Genomic DNA, 6,895 nt, shown 5'->3' on the forward strand with positions numbered 1-6,895 from the left:
TACTTTAACGTAGCTTCATTTCCGTCATAATATCATCACCTTCGTTATCAAAAAATCTTTTATCTTGTCTTGACAACTCTGAGATGTATGCTTGACACTGTGTGTGTGTGTGTGTGTGTGTGTTCTGGATCTGTGTGTACTTTGGAATAATGTTTGGTGTTAGGTATTGAAAGCTTTGACGTGGTAGATGACAGATGACTTTTGTTTGAGTTAATTCGTGCAGACGTTGTGCTTCCAAGCCTAGGACGAGCGTGTGTGGGAGTAGGAGGGTAGGAGGGAAAGGGGAAGGCTAGGACGGGGGATCATAGTGGAGCAAAGGACTAGACAGGACAGGAGTACCAGTCTCTGCTTCACGTAGCCTTCCCTCTTTCACGCACTGTTCTCTTGGTGTGACAGCCTCTTTCCTACTTGTCGTAACAATACGCAGTTCTGTATTTTAGTTCCCATACGTCAATGTTAGTTTTGTCTGTTTGCTGTGTTTGCTGGTGGATGTGTGTGGCTTAGCCAGTGGGAACAGTTGACGATATATATATATATATATATATATATATATATATATATATATATATATATATATATATATTATATATATATATATATATATATATATATATAATATATATATATATATATATATATAATATGTGTGTGTGTGTGTGTGTGTATGTTTTGGGTCAGTTTCATGGTTCAATATATATACTTTTGACACTGCCATATGAATGTATGTATGTATGTATATGTATGTATGTATGTATTGCATGTATGTATATCCTTTATCTGTAATCATACATTTACAGATAAACGTCCACCTTCCGCAGGTATGTCGTGGTGGAAGAGTTGGTAGCCCTGCACATGGCCATCCGAGAATTACGTCACAGGTGGGCACAAGCCGCAGTCATTCGCCGGCGCCTCCCTACAGTCTCAGGTAGCAGCGGCGATGCGTAGTGCTGTTGCTTTGTATTGAGTGAGCGTGAAAGAACCCTCGTGACGATATATGGTGATGGACGTGTGGGCCTTTACGTTGTGGAAACAGAAGGTGAGATTTGTCTTGATTTCCACCGTAGTATGAGTTAAATTGAGGTGAAGGAGTGAAGAGAAACTATAAGGGTAGTTAGTGGGTAGGCTTGTTTGGTAACGTCTTGTCTGGACTCTTGAAGCTCTCTGGGAGTTGTAATTAATGTTAATGCTTTGTTGCTTATTAAACTTAATGATCCCAGAGGCAATATCGTACATGTGCAAGGTAGGTGTGATTGCAGGGAGTGGTGTCACGTTGGAAGTAGGGGGGCAGGAAGAAAACCCACACGCACGCTCTCCAGGTGAAGACGAGTAAACAACAATACATATAGGAAATATAGGCGGACAGGCGTACAGGTGGAAGTAGGCAGGCAGGGGCATGAGAGGTCAGGCGCGCAGCTGCTCTCTGGCTTCCCTGTTTCGGCAGGTTCGTAAATCACCTCGCACACCCTCGCTTCCCCACCTCCACGTGAATCCACTCATTATATACATACTTATCTAGCAATTACAACGTCACTAAGTACAAATCGAGCCCAGTATTCTGGTCGTTACAGTGGGAAAACAGTGGTGGTGGTAACTATCGGAAGAGCGAAGTGACGGAACAAGCGGTAGCGGACAGGAGTACCAACCTTTGCGATACATCTGTGCTCTGCTTCCATTTTCAATTTCGTTTATTATATTTCAGTGTGTCTTAAACGATGTTCTGCCGTACCACTCACTACTGTATTTAGTCGTATTATTCATTTTGTTGCTCAGAGTGAAGGAGATTGTAAAAATGTACTTTTAAGGCATTACAATATTTGCCAGCGCTGAATCGTATTTCGGATATGTTGGCACCCTTAAATGTCGATGCAAATATAACACGTAGGTAATAAGACTAATGGAATTCTGCCATAAGTACTGCTTATTTGCTATGTGTGAAGTGACAGAAGCACGTGCAAATCTTATTCTGAATCTCTACTTTCGAAATAAAAGATACGTGTTCATGTTGATTAAAGTGGGAGAGAGGAAAGGAGGAGAAGGATAGAAGGATCTCGTCTCCTCGACTTTTAAAGCTCCCTCCCTCTGGCTCGTTACTTTGTGGTGTTTATTCGATGTTTGTTCATCTTAACTGTTCCATTGGCATTATCTATTAAGTAAGGAAGATACTATAGCAGTGGTGTAGTACTGATTGATCTGATGGTGGTTATCTATGCTAGTGGAGAACCACCTGCGCAGTAACTGTTCCCCTCAACAAGTCTCATTTTAGCGTAAATCAGATTGTGTCACGATTGCGTTGTTGAAAAATGGATATCCGCACTCTCTTCGCCTCTTATTGTTCTATTCCATTTCGACAGTACCTTTTGTAGAGGACGGTGATGTCTTGGGTGTGTTGGCAGCGGTGCGCGTCGCCATCATGGCTGACGTCATCAAGTCTGCTGGGGAGAAAAATAATGCTGCTTCGCTGTTTTGTTTTTTTTTCTACTTACTGATTACTTATTATTTATGTGGAAATATAAATTATTTGTGAGAGAGAGAGAGAGAGAGAGAGAGAGGAGAGAGAGAGAGAGAGAGAGAGAGAGAGAGAGAGGAGAGAGAGAGAGAGGAGAGAGAGAGCGCAGTAGATTACGGACGCATCATATTATTCTTTGAATTGTTTACTTTGCAGGTATGCGAGCATGCGTATTCTCTTTAACACTAGCCTTGCGAATGGTGATAAACATGCCAGTTTTAATAATGGTGATGGTACATGCTTGCTTTCACTTCATCTTGAGCAATGAAAGGCGTGTTTATGTTGTGGAGTGTCTGGAGTGAGCAGGTCTGTGATACAGGCACTAAGGGAATGTGTGATGAGGCGGGAGAGCTTAGGATAAGTTGTGCGTTGTCATGTCCAGCTGTGTACCTTCTGCATCACTGCCCACTCACTGTTATGTAGGTTAGGTTAGGATAAACTTGTATTAGGAGATAGGGAAATGTTAGGGGGCAGGATAATTTAGGCTAGGCTGAGCTTAATGTTCCTTAAGAGATAGGTTAGAATAGGCTAGGCTAAATTTATGTTAGAGTAAACATTTGAGGTCCCAAGGGTTAGGCTAGGCTAAATTCATGTTAAAAGGTAGGTTAGGTTAGATTACGCTAAATTTATGTGAGGTCTCAAGCACTGGATCAGGGGGGTAGTTTGAACATATCAACTACCCAGCGATGACCTCCCTCAACGTTTCCCTGTTAAGTTGTCTCACAACACAGGGGGGACAGTCACAATTGACTTATTTAACGCAATTCTACTTCATGCACCTAATACACTCGCATCCTTAATTCAGAATTTGTATATTAGTTTTGGTTAATCCTTCTGGCTCGTTTTCCTTGGGGATTGACACATCATTGGACCTTTTTTATATATAAATTTAGTTGTCCTTAATCATTACCCCATTTACAATAGAGAAAAAAAGTGATCGGTTAAGACAGGCTAAAGTCACCATGTTGGAAGATAGGTTTGACCAGATTAAGCTAAGCTTGTGTTAAAGAGATTATTAATGTTTGATTGAATTATTGATTTGTGGGTTACGTTAGGTTAGCTTAAAACTGTCATAGGATACTTGTATTACTTATATTAGTATTTGATTTACCGTGTGGTTGACTTGAGACGCTGCAGCAAAGTCAGTGAATCAGCAACTCCCCCTAATCGTCCCTTGTGTGTGGACAGTTTGCATTATGGATCAGTTAGCATAACAAACACTTCACTTCCCTCCCCGTGATCAACTGGAGGCGAGGTGTTGCATCAAGGGAGGCAGTGAGTGGGCGTGCCATTCACTGCTTCATTTCCCAAAGCCATAACTTGAAATGCAAGACAATTTAGCACAGGTAACAACAAGGGGACGCCATAGTAATGAACACGCTATATTTTCTTTCTATCACCGTCTCATGCTTACCATATCAGAGAGAGAGGAGAGAGAGAGAGAGAGAGAGAGAGATGTGTGTGTGTGTGTGTGTGTGTGTGTGCGTGCGCGCATTATCCTCAACTGTATCAAATATTCTGTTCAGTAATCCCCCGCCACACACTACAGCACACACAAACTCAATTTTCTCTTAATGGAGTGGAGTGAGAGTAAACAGTGAGGTGGAGCTTGTAACGTGGCCTTGCTGGGTAGTGGACAGTGGACATCCTGCCGAGTGGCGGTTGATAGGGTCTCTCTCTCTCTCTCTCTCTCTCTCTCTCTCTCTCTCTCTCTCTCTCTCTCTCTCTCTCTCTCTCTCTCATATTTATATTAGAAGAATCCAACTTTGGGAATGAGAATAATTCGTTTTTTTTTTTTTTCGTGTTTCTAGTATTTGATTTATGTGGATTTTACTTGAGTTAATTTAATGTCGCTTTGGTCATTTATTTGTGGAAACTTATTTTGTGGAAGTGTGAGGAAGAAGAACAAGCTTACTAATTTAAGAAGGATATTGAAAGCCAGTCATTCTTCCTCTTTCATGTGATTTTGATATACTTAATCCTTATAACGACTTGCTTATATTGAAGGTTCAGCCTTGCATCATAAGCTTGGGAAGATCAATTATGCAAAGGAGGGAGAGGAATATAATATTAGTTTGGATGCTAGCAGTGACTGATTGTCTTTACCTAATCCTTGTAATTTCAACACTTGGTGATGTTCATACTGGTATGATGTCTTCAATGAATCTTACAGGAGGTCAGAAGTGCTTGCAATGGGATATGACTAGGAAATCTTACAGTATTAAAGTGGTATATTTTTTAATGCTTTCTCAAATACTCGTACACTTGTTTTACAGAGAACAAGAATGGTGCCTCATATTTCTTAGAACACTTGCGTCAAGGTGAATACGATTAGTACCTTTCAGAGAAGAACAGGGAACAGGAAAGTAGTTTGGAAGTTAAGTATAGTTTGGATGGTGTTGACAATAGTAGCTATACGTGATGCAGAAAGGCAGGACATTTTTACGGATATGGTGATAATAGGGAATGGGAGAAACGAGGTCACCTGGGTCATTTAGGAAAGTGGAAAGTAGGTCAAATAAGACAAAGATTCTAGAAAACAGCAGACATTGAAAAAATGAAAACACTGGCTAGAGTATTCATCTGCTGCTGCTGCGGTACTAAAAAAAAAAAAAATGAAAAGCAAAGTTGAGCTTGTTATCGTCACACCTCATGACACAAGAACAGAGGGCTCCAGTGCGAGACCTTGTGTTTGTAAGAGTTAAGAAATATAAGTGATCCTCATAATCAATTCAGTGAGGGTCGTTAGTCTGCCAAAACATGCGAGAGTGAGCACCTGATTAGCCTTGGTAATACGATGATTGTAGAGCACATGTGGGGAGTCCTGGTGCACTAATTACCATGAGAGAGAGAGAGAGAGAGAGAGAGAGAGAGAGAGAGAGAGAGAGAGAGAGAGAGAGAGAGAGAGAGAGAGAGAGAGAGAGAGAGAGAGACCAAGCTGCTATTATTATACTCGGAAGCTTAAATTTCCTAGTGTAGAGGGGTACTGACCTTCTGTGATTGCCTTTTTAGCGTGCCTCAGCATCAGTGTTTGGTGCTCCCAGCCACCGGCAGTGTGCTGAGACTTAAAAGTGTCCATGTAACGGTGAATTATTTATGGGTCAGTGTTTTTAAAAATTGTGTTTTTGATTTGCTTTTTATTCTCTTAGTTGAGGGGCGGGGAACACTTAATGGGTGGATGACCATCATCAGGACCGCCATTCCACCGCATTCATGGTCATCCTACCCGCGCTCATCCAGTCACGTCCCCATAGTGCAGCGCCCCTCATCTGTATGTATGCTCAAGAGACACGGAAAAATGAACACTCGTGTCTCTGTGAAATATTGTGCGCCATAAAGTCTCTTGTCCTCTACGGCTTTTTTTTTTTTTTATTCCTTCCTATAATATTTATAGAAGAGTCCTCTTGCCACAAATAAAACTGGGTATTCATGTATATTGTTACGGTAGGATCAGGAACGTGGAAATAAGGATACATAACTCTGTGTGAAGTGTTGTGCTGACTAAAGTAGTGTGTAGTGCCTCATCAGATAGCAAAACAGTGTTGGAATGCTTCAGGGAGATAAGGGGAGGGCGGGCGACAGGGATCCAGTATGCAGGAGGAGAGTATTGGGAACCGGAGCAAATGCAAACTTGTTATAGTCACCCTGGAGTGGATTCCAAGGAGCGGCTGGTGGACTAAATAAAATTAATTCATACAAGACATAGCCATTGGGTTTTTTTTTTCATGTTGGGAAGGATATTCACTACGATTACCGTAGACTGCAACATTTTTTTGTTTTTATCTTGCTACCAAAGCTGTCATTTATTTACTGACTTACATAACACACTGTTGTTCAACTAGACTTTTAATTTTATTTATATATATTTTTTTATTTTGTCGCTATGATTAAGTGGTTAAATTACGATTTGTTATTAAGGTACAAATGTATATTTGTTACTTCATCACCTGAGTGTGGAGTACAGGTGCATCACGACACCTCCCCACCTGTCACAGTACTTAACACAGGCATGTCTTCCACTAACCATAACAAAAAAAAAAAAAAATAAGTAAATAAATAAAGTGAATAAAAAAAGAAAAACGAACCAATCAATTGAAGCAGCCAGAGGCATTCGTGGAGACACAAGACACAGCGCAGTCTGACCCTGACCATTGTCACGCCAACAAAACTGGTGCATTTTTTACTTCAGTTTGAACTACACCGAATGTGACATGTGGACAAGGACGGCCGGAGAGAACGTGTCCCCACTGAATCTGACTTGGATGAGGACGCACAACATTATCAAACATTTCTACGTCTTACCGCAACATTTCACAGGCTGTAGTAATAGTCATTGTAGTTTTCTAGGTCTTTATTGGGATTTTAATTATTATTTAGCAAGGATTCTGC

The 6,895-nt window shown here is 41.0% G+C and overlaps 1 long non-coding RNA gene across 3 annotated transcripts in view; it reads left to right on the forward strand.

The window, feature by feature from the left end:
* The window catches only part of LOC135097879 (uncharacterized), a 28,361-nt gene extending 22,502 nt beyond the window's left edge, over positions 1-5,859 (forward strand). For 2 of the 3 annotated variants that reach the window (XR_010266297.1, XR_010266296.1), the window contains 2 exons: positions 819-1,036; positions 5,656-5,859. This is a non-coding gene — a long non-coding RNA (uncharacterized LOC135097879). Of the gene's footprint in view, positions 1-267; positions 388-818; positions 1,037-5,655 lie in introns of those variants that run through there. The other variant, XR_010266298.1, reaches the window with a different exon arrangement.
* The last annotated feature ends 1,036 nt before the right edge of the window (positions 5,860-6,895 follow it).

The sequence above is a fragment of the Scylla paramamosain genome, unplaced genomic scaffold (assembly GCF_035594125.1).
Source record: "Scylla paramamosain isolate STU-SP2022 unplaced genomic scaffold, ASM3559412v1 Contig35, whole genome shotgun sequence".
NCBI classification, from domain to species: domain Eukaryota; kingdom Metazoa; phylum Arthropoda; class Malacostraca; order Decapoda; family Portunidae; genus Scylla; species Scylla paramamosain.